Source organism: Eschrichtius robustus, chromosome 20 (genome assembly GCF_028021215.1).
Source record: "Eschrichtius robustus isolate mEscRob2 chromosome 20, mEscRob2.pri, whole genome shotgun sequence".
In the NCBI taxonomy this organism is placed as follows: Eukaryota; Metazoa; Chordata; class Mammalia; order Artiodactyla; family Eschrichtiidae; genus Eschrichtius; species Eschrichtius robustus.
The window spans coordinates 2375953-2389261 of NC_090843.1; positions in this window are offsets into that span (position 1 = coordinate 2375953).

Consider the following 13309-nt stretch of genomic DNA (forward strand, 5'->3'; position numbering starts at 1 on the left):
ATATATATATATATATACACACACACACACACACAAAAGAAAGAAATATATCAGTTTTACCTTAATACCTAGGATGCCTGCATCTGGTAATGGGGTTCTCTTGGAAGTTAAATTGTCAAAGCCACACTTTTTATGCATATTGCTTATTTTTAAAATCTCTATTTCTTGTCTTTGAAGAGAAAGAGGGGTAAAGAGCATATTTACGCAAACAGCCTCCCCAGTAACTAATGCAATATTAACTGAATTTTAAAAATCTCTAGCCAGTGCAAACCCTGCTACCTTGGACAGTTCTGCATCAGGAAGACTTTCTGCTGCTAACTGATACATGCATCACATTTTCTTTCTCTTCAACTCAGGGAAGCATAAGCACAATCCTTACTTACTTTCTACTGCTATTAAAATCTAATACAGGGACTTCCCTGGTAGTCCAGTGGTTAAGACCCCACGCCTCCACTGCAGGGGGCACAGGTTCGATCCCTGGTCAGGGAGCTAAGATCCCACGTGCCACGTGGTGCAGCCAAAATAAACAAACAAATAAATAAATTTTTAAAAAATGAAATAAAATCTTAAACAAGTGAGGTCATTAAATTGAACGCATGCAAAAACAACTCGTGAATGCATCTCATTTCTTTATAACCCAATGAGTTTCCCAATGTATTAATGTATAATACACAGGTAACTTACCAGAAGGCCGACTCTGGGAGACCCATCACTGTCGTCTTAAATTTTTTTCATTCCTTTGTAATGTTTAATGATGTATACAAAAGGGGAGAAATAAACTACACACATAAAAATAAACCATTCATTTACAGTTTCTTCCTTAGAAATGAAAGGGGGTGTCCTCATATTTATTCCAATGACTGATGTCAACTCTTCCATCACAGAATGATTTGTTGTGACCTAAATTGGGATGTTAACAAACAAATGCATTATGTTAACTATAGAAGAAATACACAAGAAAACCATATTTTGTTTCTTTCCATTTTCATATAGAAGCATTTACATATTTCTATCAGCTTTTTAAAAATATGGTGAGATTCATAAAAAGGAATGAAATGGTGACATTTGCAGAGATGTGGATGGACCTAGAGATAGTCATACACGGTGAAGTAAGTCAGAAAGAGAAAAACAAATTATCATATAATATTGCTTACATGTGGAGTCTAGAAAAATGGTACAGATGAACTTATTTGCAAAGCAGAAATAGAGTCACAGATGTAGAGAACAAACTTATGGTTACCAAGGGGGGAAGGAGAGGTGGGACAAATTGGGAGGTTGGGATTGAAATATATCCACTACTATATATAAAATAGATAACTAACGAGAACCTACTGTATAGCACAGGGAGCTCTACTCAGTGCTCTGTGGTGACCTAAATGGGAAGGAAATCCAAAAAAGAGGGGATATATGTATACGTATAGCTGATTCACTTTGCTGTATAGCAGAAAGTAACACAACATTGTAAAGTAACTAGACTCCAATAAAAAATTAATTTAAAATGTTTAAAAAAATATCTTAAATATGGTGTGTTAGATAGATAGATGATAGATAGATAGATAGATAGATAGATAGATAGATAGATAGATAGATTAGATTAGATAGATAGATAGATGAGGCCGGAGGAATAAACTACTCTCACAGTTCAGGCAAGAGATGCTAATGTCTTGGACAAGTGCTGGTGGCAGAGTTGAAGAGAAGTACGTAGATCTGAGCTTAGAATTAACAGGGCTGGATGAGAGACGGGATGTGATGGGTGAAGCAGAGGAAGTGATCTCTGATAATTCCCCAGTTAAGTGCATGGCTTTGGCATTCACTGAGATAGAGAAAAAAATTTTAAAGACTCAGTCACATTTAGAGAAAAACACCCACATTCAGTTTGGAACAGACTAGTTTGAATTGCTTATGGGGCAACAAAGTAAACAGTCAGCTACTTAGGACTACAGTAGAACAAACCTCGTCCACCACCCGTGTTTGCAGATAAAGTTTTATTGGAACCAGTCACATACATTGGTTTATGGCTGCTTTCACATTACAACAGCAGAGCTGAGTATTTGCAACAGAGACCGTCTGGCCCCCAGAGCCTAGAATATTTGCTATCTGGTCCTTTACAGGAAAAGTTTGTTGGCAAACAAGTTGAAGCAGGGTTCTTGGAGTTACCAGCATGTAAACTGTAATTAAATTTATGTAAATGGATGACATTGTGTAGAGAAAGTATATAGGGTGGAGAAATCTGCCTTGGATAGAACCTTGTGGAACTGCAGAGTGAAAGAGGTGGGAGTGTAACGATGGATAAGATTGCAAGAAGACTGAGAAGGAATGGCTAGAAAAGTGAAAGAAAGCCAGGTGAATGCTGATATTTAGTTAAAAGATCAAGTAAGACAAGGAAGGAAAATGTCACTTGTTGATTGACATGAGAGTTGTTACTGACCTCGGAAAAATTCACTTTGGTGGTATGGTGGGAATAGAAATTATAATGAGCTGAGTCGAGCCTTAAGTGAAAGCAACCCTTTCAAGAAGTGGAGATGTTACAGGGAAGGAGAGCATTTGCTTGAGGAGGAAACATGGATGAGAGAAGGTTTTGATAATAAGGCAAGAAACTGATAATTTTAAATACTGAAGAGAAGTATCTAGTTGAAAGGGGGAAATTGAAGAAAGATGACACAGAAGGGAAAATCCGTTGTGCAACTTTCCTGATAATGTTGAAGGGATAATGTTTCCAGCCTCTGAACTGAGGAAAAGGGTGGGTGTAGAGAGTACATCCATAGCTTGTCAGGGTTTGTGTTGGGAAGTTCGGGAGTGTTCCCACACTACAGGTTCTATTTCCTCTGAGAATGAGAGGCAAAGCATCATTTCCTAAGAGTGTAGGGGTAGCGTGCAAGAGGAGGGAGAGACTACAAGTGAGGGAGAGGATACAGAAGATTTAAAATAGGCAGTTACTTCTATAATTGCAGCATTAATTGCGGTTTGAAAAGCCACAAACCCTCTTTGCCAGTATGTTGTGAAGGAACAAAAAATTTCATCATGCATAGCCCAACAGTGTTCTTTCAAGAGGAAGAAGAACATTCCCAGCATTATGCAGTGGAATCAATGAATGGAATTAAAACATTAACTTCGGCTCTAAAGTGAAACATCTGAATGCCTGCTCAAAGTCCACGGTTACACAACCTAGAGCATTCCTAAAGCGTGCTGCAAAACTGGAAGAAAGAAGAATATTAGTAAATGGCTGCCACAGTAGTGAGACTCATTCTGTAATAAAAACTTACCATGAAGTTCAGGAACAAAAAGTATATTACTTCTTTTCTTGATTTTATTAATGTTTCTATCAGTCATTCCCAATAGGGGATTCGATGAAGTAGCAAAAAGGACTGGAATCAATCCTCATGTAGTTACCTGAGTATTCAAAGTGTTCTCTCATAACTGGGATCCTATGTCCCCAACTAAACTTCAGCCAATATGAGTAAGTATCATTGAACACAATTCCCACCATTTCAGAGTAGTTTTCTGCAAGTACTATGTCCATGGTTTCTTCATCAGGAGCCCCAACGATTGTTCTTCCTGCCATGTGTAAAAAAATATAATTAATCATATAAACTTATTACTAGAGGACACAAAACCAAGTTGCAATTGTTTAGGTTTCCCATAAAATTATTGGTGTTATATACTATCGCAAAGAGGTGCCTCTAAGTGAAGGGCTGAAAGTCCTTCCTATTGTTTTAAGTTCAGTGTGAATACGTGAGAAGATGTGAATGACTATTGTTTTAAGTTCAGTGTGAATACGTGAGAAGATGTGAATGATACACCACTGACCCGCAACAGTGGAGGTTTCAACTGCACGGGTCCCCTTATACGTGCATTTTTTTCAAAAGTAACTGCATTACTACACTACCCAGGAATCGGTTGCATCTGAGGAGGCAGAACGGTGGGTGGAGAAACCTCAGATGCTGAGGAAACACAGATACCGGGGGCCGACTATAAACTGCTTGGATTTTCGACTTCCTGGAGGGTGGGCTCCCCTAAACCCCCTGTTGTTCAAGGGTTAACTCTATTGTTTTTAAAAAACCAACTGGCAGCATATTTTTTAGCGTAATCGTAATCCCCACTTAAGTAGATAAAAACTGAGTTTGTGTGCCTATGTGCATAGAGTAATATATGTCTATATATGTGACCATGTGTACGTTTGTGCGCATACTATCCAAAAAAGATACACACAAGTTTATAGGGAAGGAAATGGCGGCTAGGGTGAAGGTAAAAGCTCTCATTTTTTGCTTCATACAAGTTTATATTGCTTAACTTTTTTAGGCTGGCTATTACTTTGGTAACTAAAATAATTTTAAAATTAGAAAGAAAGAGTACGTTAAATAACGAATAAAAATACTTGAGAATTTGGTGGGGTTTTTCCCTGCCAAGATTAGAAACTGATTTCTATCATGTGAAAATAGTATGCCAGTAGAAATAAATTGCATGCAAAGAACCAGAGTACAAAAATCAGAAGTAAAGTTAGAACCCACGGAGATTTTTTTGGAGTCAAGGACACTAACTTAAGAATTAAGCTCACACAACATTTATAATGGACGGGTTTACAATCTGCAGAAGCAATCCGCCCGACAGGTGGTTAACAAGTCCGCTAATAATTTACAAAGTCCAATTTATGGCCTCCTTCTTAATACTTTTTTATATTTGCATGTTCTATGTCCTAACATTTTTATTCCTTTTAGCACAGTGTTTAAATCTCATGCAGGGTGATGTCTACATGAAGAAGAAAAAGATACTCATTTTCACAGGGTGGCTACCTCTTTCAAAACTACTCATCCTTCCCAACGTAGAGTAAGGCCGTGAAACTTTTAGGAGGACAATGCAAATTTCACTGATTTTTCTCTAGAGGTGATACAAATGCCGTCAAGGTCAGAACAGCAAGAGCTAGAAGAATACAGAGCGAGACGGTGAAAGAGGCGCTGTGACCAGGCGGGGCCGGCCTGGTAGCTGGCATTGGGTGTTTCTATAAGAAAAGGAGAGAATCCGATGAGCCGTGAGACGCGGGGCTGGAAGCAGCAGACAGACGGCTTGCTGCGTGCAGCAGAGACCAGTCCCCGAGGCTCGTGTAAATGCCTCCAGAGTTACAAAGAGATGAGGTCAGGGACCACACGGAGAATGCACGGAGCGCCAGGTCTGGGCAGGAGAGCCCGTGCCCAGCGTGGGTAAGCGAGGCGTGCAGAAGTCAGAGTTCCAGAAGCTGCAATGAAGAAACAAAAGAACGGTGCAAAGTGGCCAGGGGTAAAGTGTGCAGTCATCTAGCATAGGGTCCAACCTTGTTTTCCTGCTCCAACCTTACTTTCTGGAGCATGCAACATACACACAATAATAATGACTCACAACACCACAGATTTCCAGGACGAGAGGGTGCAAGGTGTGGATGCTCTTTAAAAAGCCCCCCGTTAAATCTATTTCCCTTCGAGAGGCGCCCTTACTTGGAGGTCCACAGCAACCCCTCCACCACATATGAAATGAGGGTCCTGCCCCAGTTGAAAACCACTAACCCACAGGCTGGGTAAATAAACGCAGTTTGCAAAACAAACTTCAATTTAAACATGAATACGTTGCATGAGAGTGAAACTCGGGTCACTGAACAACACGCCTCTCCTAAAGGAAGCCAAAGCCATCTTATCCATTATCCTCGGTGTAGGACACCACCACCAGATCAAAGGCATTAAACTTATCCACACGCGCCAGGGCTTGAGGCAGCTGTTCATGAAAACGAGTAGCTCTGAAGAGCGCCGAAAAGAAGCACCAAGAGAGCCCCAGAAGCGACGCTGTGGTCCACTCCTCCAGCACACAAAAGAAGAAAAGTGAGCCAAGTTCTCATGTGGTCCAGAACAGTGGGAAACAGAACAGTGGGAAACATTTTAAGACAGAAAGTATTGTCACTGAGCACGATGTCATTTCACCCTCCAACTTTCTTCCTTTCCCAGTTACTATCTATCCTTTAAAGACAACACCGTTTTAAAAAACATACAACTTTGAGATAATACCAAAAATGTCTATTGATCTTAACCTAGAAATACAGCACCCCTAACAGTAGAACCACTGCTGATTATATGCCCTCATATTGATGTAATATAATCACATAGCATCCCATAGGAGATATTCTTATCCAAAGGGCTTAACCTGAAGTCAAAATCCAGTTTTTTGATCTAAATTCTGTTTGCAAGAAACGTAGGTGGTTGTAAATCAACTATACCTCAATGAAAAAAATTGTTTTAATAAAAAATAAATTAAAAAAATAAAAAAGAAACGTAGATGGGAAAGGAATGAGTTAAATCACAGAATGCAGAAGCAATCAGGTAAATACAGAAGGTGGGTATTCAACAAGAGAACAGTTTTGGTCTGGTTGGTGCCTGGCTTGAACAAACCAACTTTAAGAGACATTTGGGGCAATTCTAGGACATTGAATTTGGACACGGAACTCGATGACGCTATGCGATTATTGCTAACTTTATAACGTGTCCTAGCCACCACGAAGGAGAATATGCCCTTAATTTTCGTAGATGCCAGCTGAAGCCTTTAGCAGTCCAGTGTCCTATATTTTAAGAGGGGAGTTGAGGGGAGATGGGGAGAGGAAGCCAACATGGCAGGATGTTAGCAGGTGGGTGAACAGGGTAAGATGTGAGTTCATTGGACCAGCGTTTCTGCATTTTGAGATTTTAAACATTATTAATAAGTTCTTTTAAAGGTTACGTTGGGTGATCACTGTAAGTGTACCCTTTATCAACATAGCCACTAAAAGATTAGAATTGAATTGCTTTAGGAGCCAAGGATGACGTGCGCTCTGCTAGCTCCCATCCAAATGTTACTGGCAACCTAAATGGGAAGAGAATTTGAAAAAGAATAGATATATGTCTACGTATAACTGAGTCACTTTGCTGTACACCTGAAACGGACACAACATCGTAAATCAACTATACTTCAGTATAAAATTTTAAAAAAACTTTTTTAAAAAATAAAAAAAAATTTTTTTAATAGAAAAAAGAAATGTAATTGGCTATCTTTCAACAGAACACAGCCTCTTTGTGGCCAAGGTGGCCCCAGATAGACCTCATGGGAACATAGAGCAAACCTCTTTGTCCTGATGCGCATATGTCCTTGTCCTAGAAACTAAAGAGAGTGCAAAGATGCTGACAGTCAGTGATCTGGACCCTGAAACCACTCTTGTGTTTCTAAAAGCCTAGTCTTCACAACAAATCCCCCCAACGTTCCCTAATTGTTGCTCATAATTTTTTCCCCCAGCCCTACCAATGAACAGAATCTTATCAAAATGTCGTCAGTAGAGTGTTATGATTCAACCATTAAAATCTATTTCATTTTGCCTGGCTTTTTTAAATTTCTTTTTTTCCTACTACTGAAGTTTGCCCAGGGTAAATCCGAATCACGCCACAGATTCAAGTGGATTACTTATTTGGAGAATGGCTAGCTCTATTCAATAAAATGTTACTTACTTTGTTTTTCAGGAACTGACATATGAGCCCATTAGTTAATTTCATCTTTTGACATAAATATTATCCTATTCTGCAACATTTGCAAAATATTATGTTTACAACCCCAAATCAACTAGCCCATAGAATGTGTGAACATCAAAAAGCAATAAAAATGGCATAATATGAAATGATGGCTTTTCATTCACTAAATATGGTGAAATATGTATTGTGAACCATACCAATAAGCTCTCTTTTTTCATTCTCCATTTTTTAAGACAATTCTTAGACTGAAGGGCCTGAGTTTGTTGACACACGTGCCTCTCTTTTTTAATCATTTTGTCCTGTTCATCGAGAGAAGAGACAGTAAATATCACACAGCAACAACCAGGCGAGAAAAAGAGCAAAAAAGAAAAAAAAAAAAAAAAATCCAGTTACCAAAAAAAGCTTCTGAACACTTTGAAGACATACTCCCAGATGCCCTCGTTGAATGCCTTGTTTGACATTACAGTAACACACATTCACTAGTTTTTAAAGAGTATAAAATATTAATGAAGGTAAAATATCCTGCCTGTGGGCCTTTCTCTCCAGGCTTTGCTTATGAGCCAGATGGGGGCTATGGTGTGTCTTGTCTCAAAAGTAAAGTTTTCTGCCGCATCTTGACATTACAACAACCTGGAGTAAATAACTAACACAACATCGTAAATCAACTATACTCCAGTAAAAATTTTTAAATAAATAAATAAAGATAAAGTAAATCAGAGAATAAGACGTTAGTAACGTTTAGAATCCAAAACACACTTTGCCCTTGACTTATTTTTAAAAAAGGTATAACAGAAATAAAACCGTCTCCAGTTTTCTGTCCGTCAGAGATTTGCCCGCAAGCAGCAGTCTGCACTTTGAAAGGGTCGCTTTTGCGTGCTTATATGATGACATCTAGGAAACCACTGAGTAAAGGAAAGCTGAATCACTTCACAGTCATTCCTAGAATCCCAAAGAGCTCATTTCTCCTCTTTAAACTCATGGGTCTCCCTTTAAGAAGTAAGTGTGTCAGATACATACAGATAAAAACCAGAAACATTGGTTAGCTAGTATGATTGGAGTATATGACGTGTGTACAGATCATCATGATGGGTAACAGGGATCCTTCTGTGTTTTCAATTTAAAATTCCGGAGATGATCATTTGGTATCACAGCTCTGGTGACTTAAACACATTCGAATAAATGTTGATGTTATATACAAATTACAATGTTTAGAGAACTTGCTGGATTTCCTTTTTTTTGATACCAAGAAAAGGTAAAGCTACCAAATACCAAAATCATCTCTAAATTCTAACTTGAGAAAGTGTCTAAGGGAAAACACCCATCTTCATGAAAAAGGAAACCACAGGGAGAAGCAACTTGTCCTAACGCATACACATTCCCAAGAAGTTAAACTTTGCAAATTCTCAGACGGCCAACCTGAGAAGTGTAAGTCTGACACTCAACAATATTAATTATATTTACACACACTTCTGAGTCTATCTTCCATTTTACTATCATGTTAAAATACTATTTTACTGAGTTTAAAAAATTAAATCACTCATTAGGTCTACAATATAAAATACAGAATAATTTAGGAATATCAGAACAATATAATAATTTAACAATGTCAGTCAAGATGCTTGGCATTGGCTATGTCCTTTGTGCCTTAATTACCCTATACAGAGTAAAAGGTAAAAACAACAAGTTTGACTTACTGTCAGGTAAACAGGAGTGAGGAACTGAGAAGCACCTTTGATTCACTGGTTTCTTTTTGTCCAGAAGAACAGTTAAGAATCCTTCAAGGACTTTTTCACAAATGTTTGCCTCTTTTAAAGCTGTTTTCATTCAGTTTGGCTTCTGAAAACAGGCCATGGTCTGTATGTAAAAAGCCTGCCAAACACATTCTTTACTTGATAAGTTGTTTTTTTTCCCCAGGTCTTTCTTCTAGTCCAATTGTGCCCCAGGAAGGATGCAGCTGTGGATTGGTCCCTAAGTGTGTGTCACGTGGTACCTGTTTATTACTCTCTTTCTGGCATATGCAAAAAAGTGATCCGATTCTAAAAGGGAGAAACAAAACCCCCAGTTCTGAGTAAGTCTATATTAACTTTGAAAGATTAAAAATTCAAGAGCCACGCCAAGAAAGAGCAGATTCAAAAGAAAGGACGTTGAACAGAGAAAGAAAGTGAGAATCTCAGAAATCAGAGTAATTTACATGAGAAAACTTTACCGAAGACTTCACTGCCCTTCAGTGAAGTGGTTCTTTGTCCTGGCTGATTCCTATGTGCTAGAAGGTATGCTAAGGGTTTAAAATGAATTAGTTTATTTACCCTCAAAGCAAACCTGTGAAATTGGTACTATATTTGTACACAGTTTACAGATTCAAAATGCGAGACTGAAAGGCGAAGTAATTTGCAGATGCTCAAATAAAGGCAGAGCCAATACGTGAGTCCAGAACAGTGTCTGGACTCCAAACCCATTCACTCTTAACTACCACTGTGAAAATTATGCTAATAAAAACAACGAGATCTAACATTCATTTAAATAGCTTAATAGTTTAGACTAGATGGGCAGAATATTTTTTTTTTTAGCTACAAATGCTGGACGTTCTCAGAATTTAAATACCCCCTGTTTATCAACCCTGAAAATCTCCTTACACGATTTTAACTGTAATCAATACATTTCTTGGGATGTGTACACACGTTAATAACCACTCATGAAAGTGAAGGACAGAGAGAGGGTGACGCACTCGGAGACTATTGAGGCGATCACCGTTTTCATTAAGAATATGGAAATAAATGTTTTCTTTGACTTTAATTGCATTCCCTCCCTGTTGTGAGTCACATTTCTCGTCTTGTTTTCCCACTCGTTGCTTGAAGTAAAAGTCCATGAACAGGAAAACACCAAATATTCAACCTAGCTCCAATCCCAGACATTATTGACAATATTTAACGGGTGGAAAAAACAACTAAAATTATATCATAATACACACACACTTTCTTAGTAACTAAACCGAAAGGATAATTTTTCTATTTCCGTAACTTTAAGGATTCTAATCTCCAGTATGGTGCAGTGAAGCGGTTACAGGGTTAGGAGTCTGAGGCCTATATGCCAAGCTGTCGCTCACTGGCTATGTGCCTTGGACAGGTGACAAAAAATGCACAGGCCTCTGTCCCACGTGTATAACAGGAGCCAGCCTTTTCGGTTCCAGGCCTCTGTGCATTGATGACGGTGCGGCACTGCTACAGGGTCACAGTGCTTACACCCTCCAAACTTGCACTTACGGATGACCACGCTACGTGACGTTAACCCAGCCCCCTCGGTACACGTCTCAGATAGCTAATATTTTTATATTTCTTTTTTTAGTTGAAGTATAGTTGATTTACAATATTGTGTCAGTTTCAGATGTATAGCAAAAGGATTCTGTTTTATATATGCATATTTTTCTGATTCTTTTCCATTGTAGGTTATTACAAGATATTGAATATAGTTCCCTGTGCTCTACAGTAAATTCTTGTTGCTTATCTACTTTACAAATAGTAATGTGTATCTGTTAATCCCATACTGCTGGGAATTCCCTGGCGGTCCAGTGGTTAGGACTTGGCACTTTCACTGCCGAGGGCCTGGGTTCGATCCTGGCTGGGGAACTAAGATCTCACAAACCACTCATCCAAAAAAAAGCAAACAAACAACTCACACTCCTAATTTATCCCTCTCCCCCGCCTTCTCCCTTTGGTAATCATAAGTTTGTTTTCTACGCCTGGGAGTCTGTTTCTGTTTTGTATATAGATTCATTTGTATTAATTTTTGGATTCCACATATAAGTGACATCATATAATATCTGTCTTTCTCTGACTTACTGCACTAGGTGTAATATTCTCTAGGTCCACCCATGTTGCTGCAGATGGCAATATTTCATTCTTCTTTACGGCGGAGCGGCATTCCGCCGCATGTATGCGCCACACCTTCTTGACCCAGTCCTCTGTCGATGGACACGGAGGCGGCGTCCCCGTCTCGGCTACTGCGAACAGCACCGCGCGCCATGAACACTGGGGTGCGCGCATCTTTTCCAATTGAGTCTTCTCCAGAGGTACGCCCGGGAGTGGCACTGCACGATCCCATGGCGGTTCTGTCTTTGGTTTTTAAGGGCCTCCACGCTGGGCTCCACAGCGGCTGCACCCGTCTGCATCCCCACCGACCGTGCAGGAGGCCCCCTTTCCAGCTTTCTTTTCTCAATCGTCTCCTTAGCCTTCTTCCTCCCTCTGGGTCCTGGGCCCGAGGTCTGCCCCTTTGCTCCCGGCAGGTGCATCCACCGTCTCCCCCGCAAACCCAAGCCCCCGGGGGAGGGGCAGCTCAGCACCCTCCGTCTTGGCTTCACGGAAACTTCCAGAGACCATCGGCCCGTCCGTCCTCCCCCGAGTCAGAGGCCCAATCTCAGCAGAAATCACTTGACTGCTGAAACGTGCCAGCCAGCCGCTGAGCCTCTGGGGCGGGGGGGGGGGGGGGGAGTCGTAACCTTTTGCTGGTCGAGGGTCTGGAATATTCGAGAATCACCAGAGCGCGGGGCAGGGACCCTGGCGCGCGGCTTCCGACCTCCGCTTGTGAACAAGGCCGTGTCTGCGAAGCCAGGGAAGCGAGGGCTGCGGGCGAGGGAGTCGCCCTCGGTTCGCCAGCTCCCGGGCTCCCGGGTGGAATCGGAACCGGGCCGAACCCGGAGGGCGGGCAGAGGCCAAGAAAGAGGCAGCCCCTCGGGAGCGGGACGGGGAGGGGGCAAGGGGCGGGGGTCCCGGGAGATGCCGGCCTCCCCGAGGGGCCTCAGTCAACGACACACCACGCGTGCTGTTCGCTGGCAGCGCCGCACCCCTGGGAGTCCCGCCGGGCGGGGCCCGCGGGCACAAGACGCCCTCCAGGGTGGGGGAGGGGCGGGGCGGCTCGCGGGTCAACCAAAGGTCACGCCCTCCCCGTGACCTCCCCCCGACCCTAGCGGCTGTGCCCTCACAGCTGAAGTTTAAGAGAATTCACTTCTGTATCACCGTGAATCCCGCCCTCCCCGCAACGTGATGGAACTCGTTTCTTTGGGTCACTTTTACGTCTTTCAAGAAAAGTCACATGTTTTGCCCTCCTAGTCTTCCGTGTCTTTTGCAAGATGCGTTCCTACGTAGCACAGAGTTTCCGTTACTAACGTGATAGGATCTATCTTTTAACATTTTCTAATTAATTGTTGCTTGCCTGGAGGAGCAGGGTTCATTCTGCACGTTAGTTTTGAACTCTGCGGAGCTCTCTTGTTCATTCTGATTGGAAAACTTCGGAATTTTCTAAACCATCCGTTCATCTGCTAGATTGACAGTTTTACGATTTCTGTTTTCTAGCAATTCTCACGATTCTCTGAAGTTGAATTCCCGGGATAAATCCCATTGTTCCTGATGCAGTCTCACCCTCTGACTCTTTTATAATATCCGGTTTCTTTTCACGATGCTGTATTAATTGTATCTTTCGTAGTTGGTTATTTCCTTCTACAGTCTCCGCTTCCTCCAAATTGCCTTTTTTTCTCCCTGTGTGCTCATTAATTTTAAAAGCACACAGCTAAGCTGTGCTCAGATTTCTGACCTAGAGAAACTGTGAGTTGATTAATGTACGTTGTTTTAAGATGCTACATTTGGGGATGATTTGTTATGCAAAAATGGATAAGGAATACACCAGTTACTTCTGTGTAACTCCCAAAACACTCTAAGCCCTGTAAAGTCAAGACTCTGTATCGTTAACCTCCGTTTCCCCAGCTCCTAACCTAGCGTCTGGCCCGATGTAGGAATTTAAGAACAAAA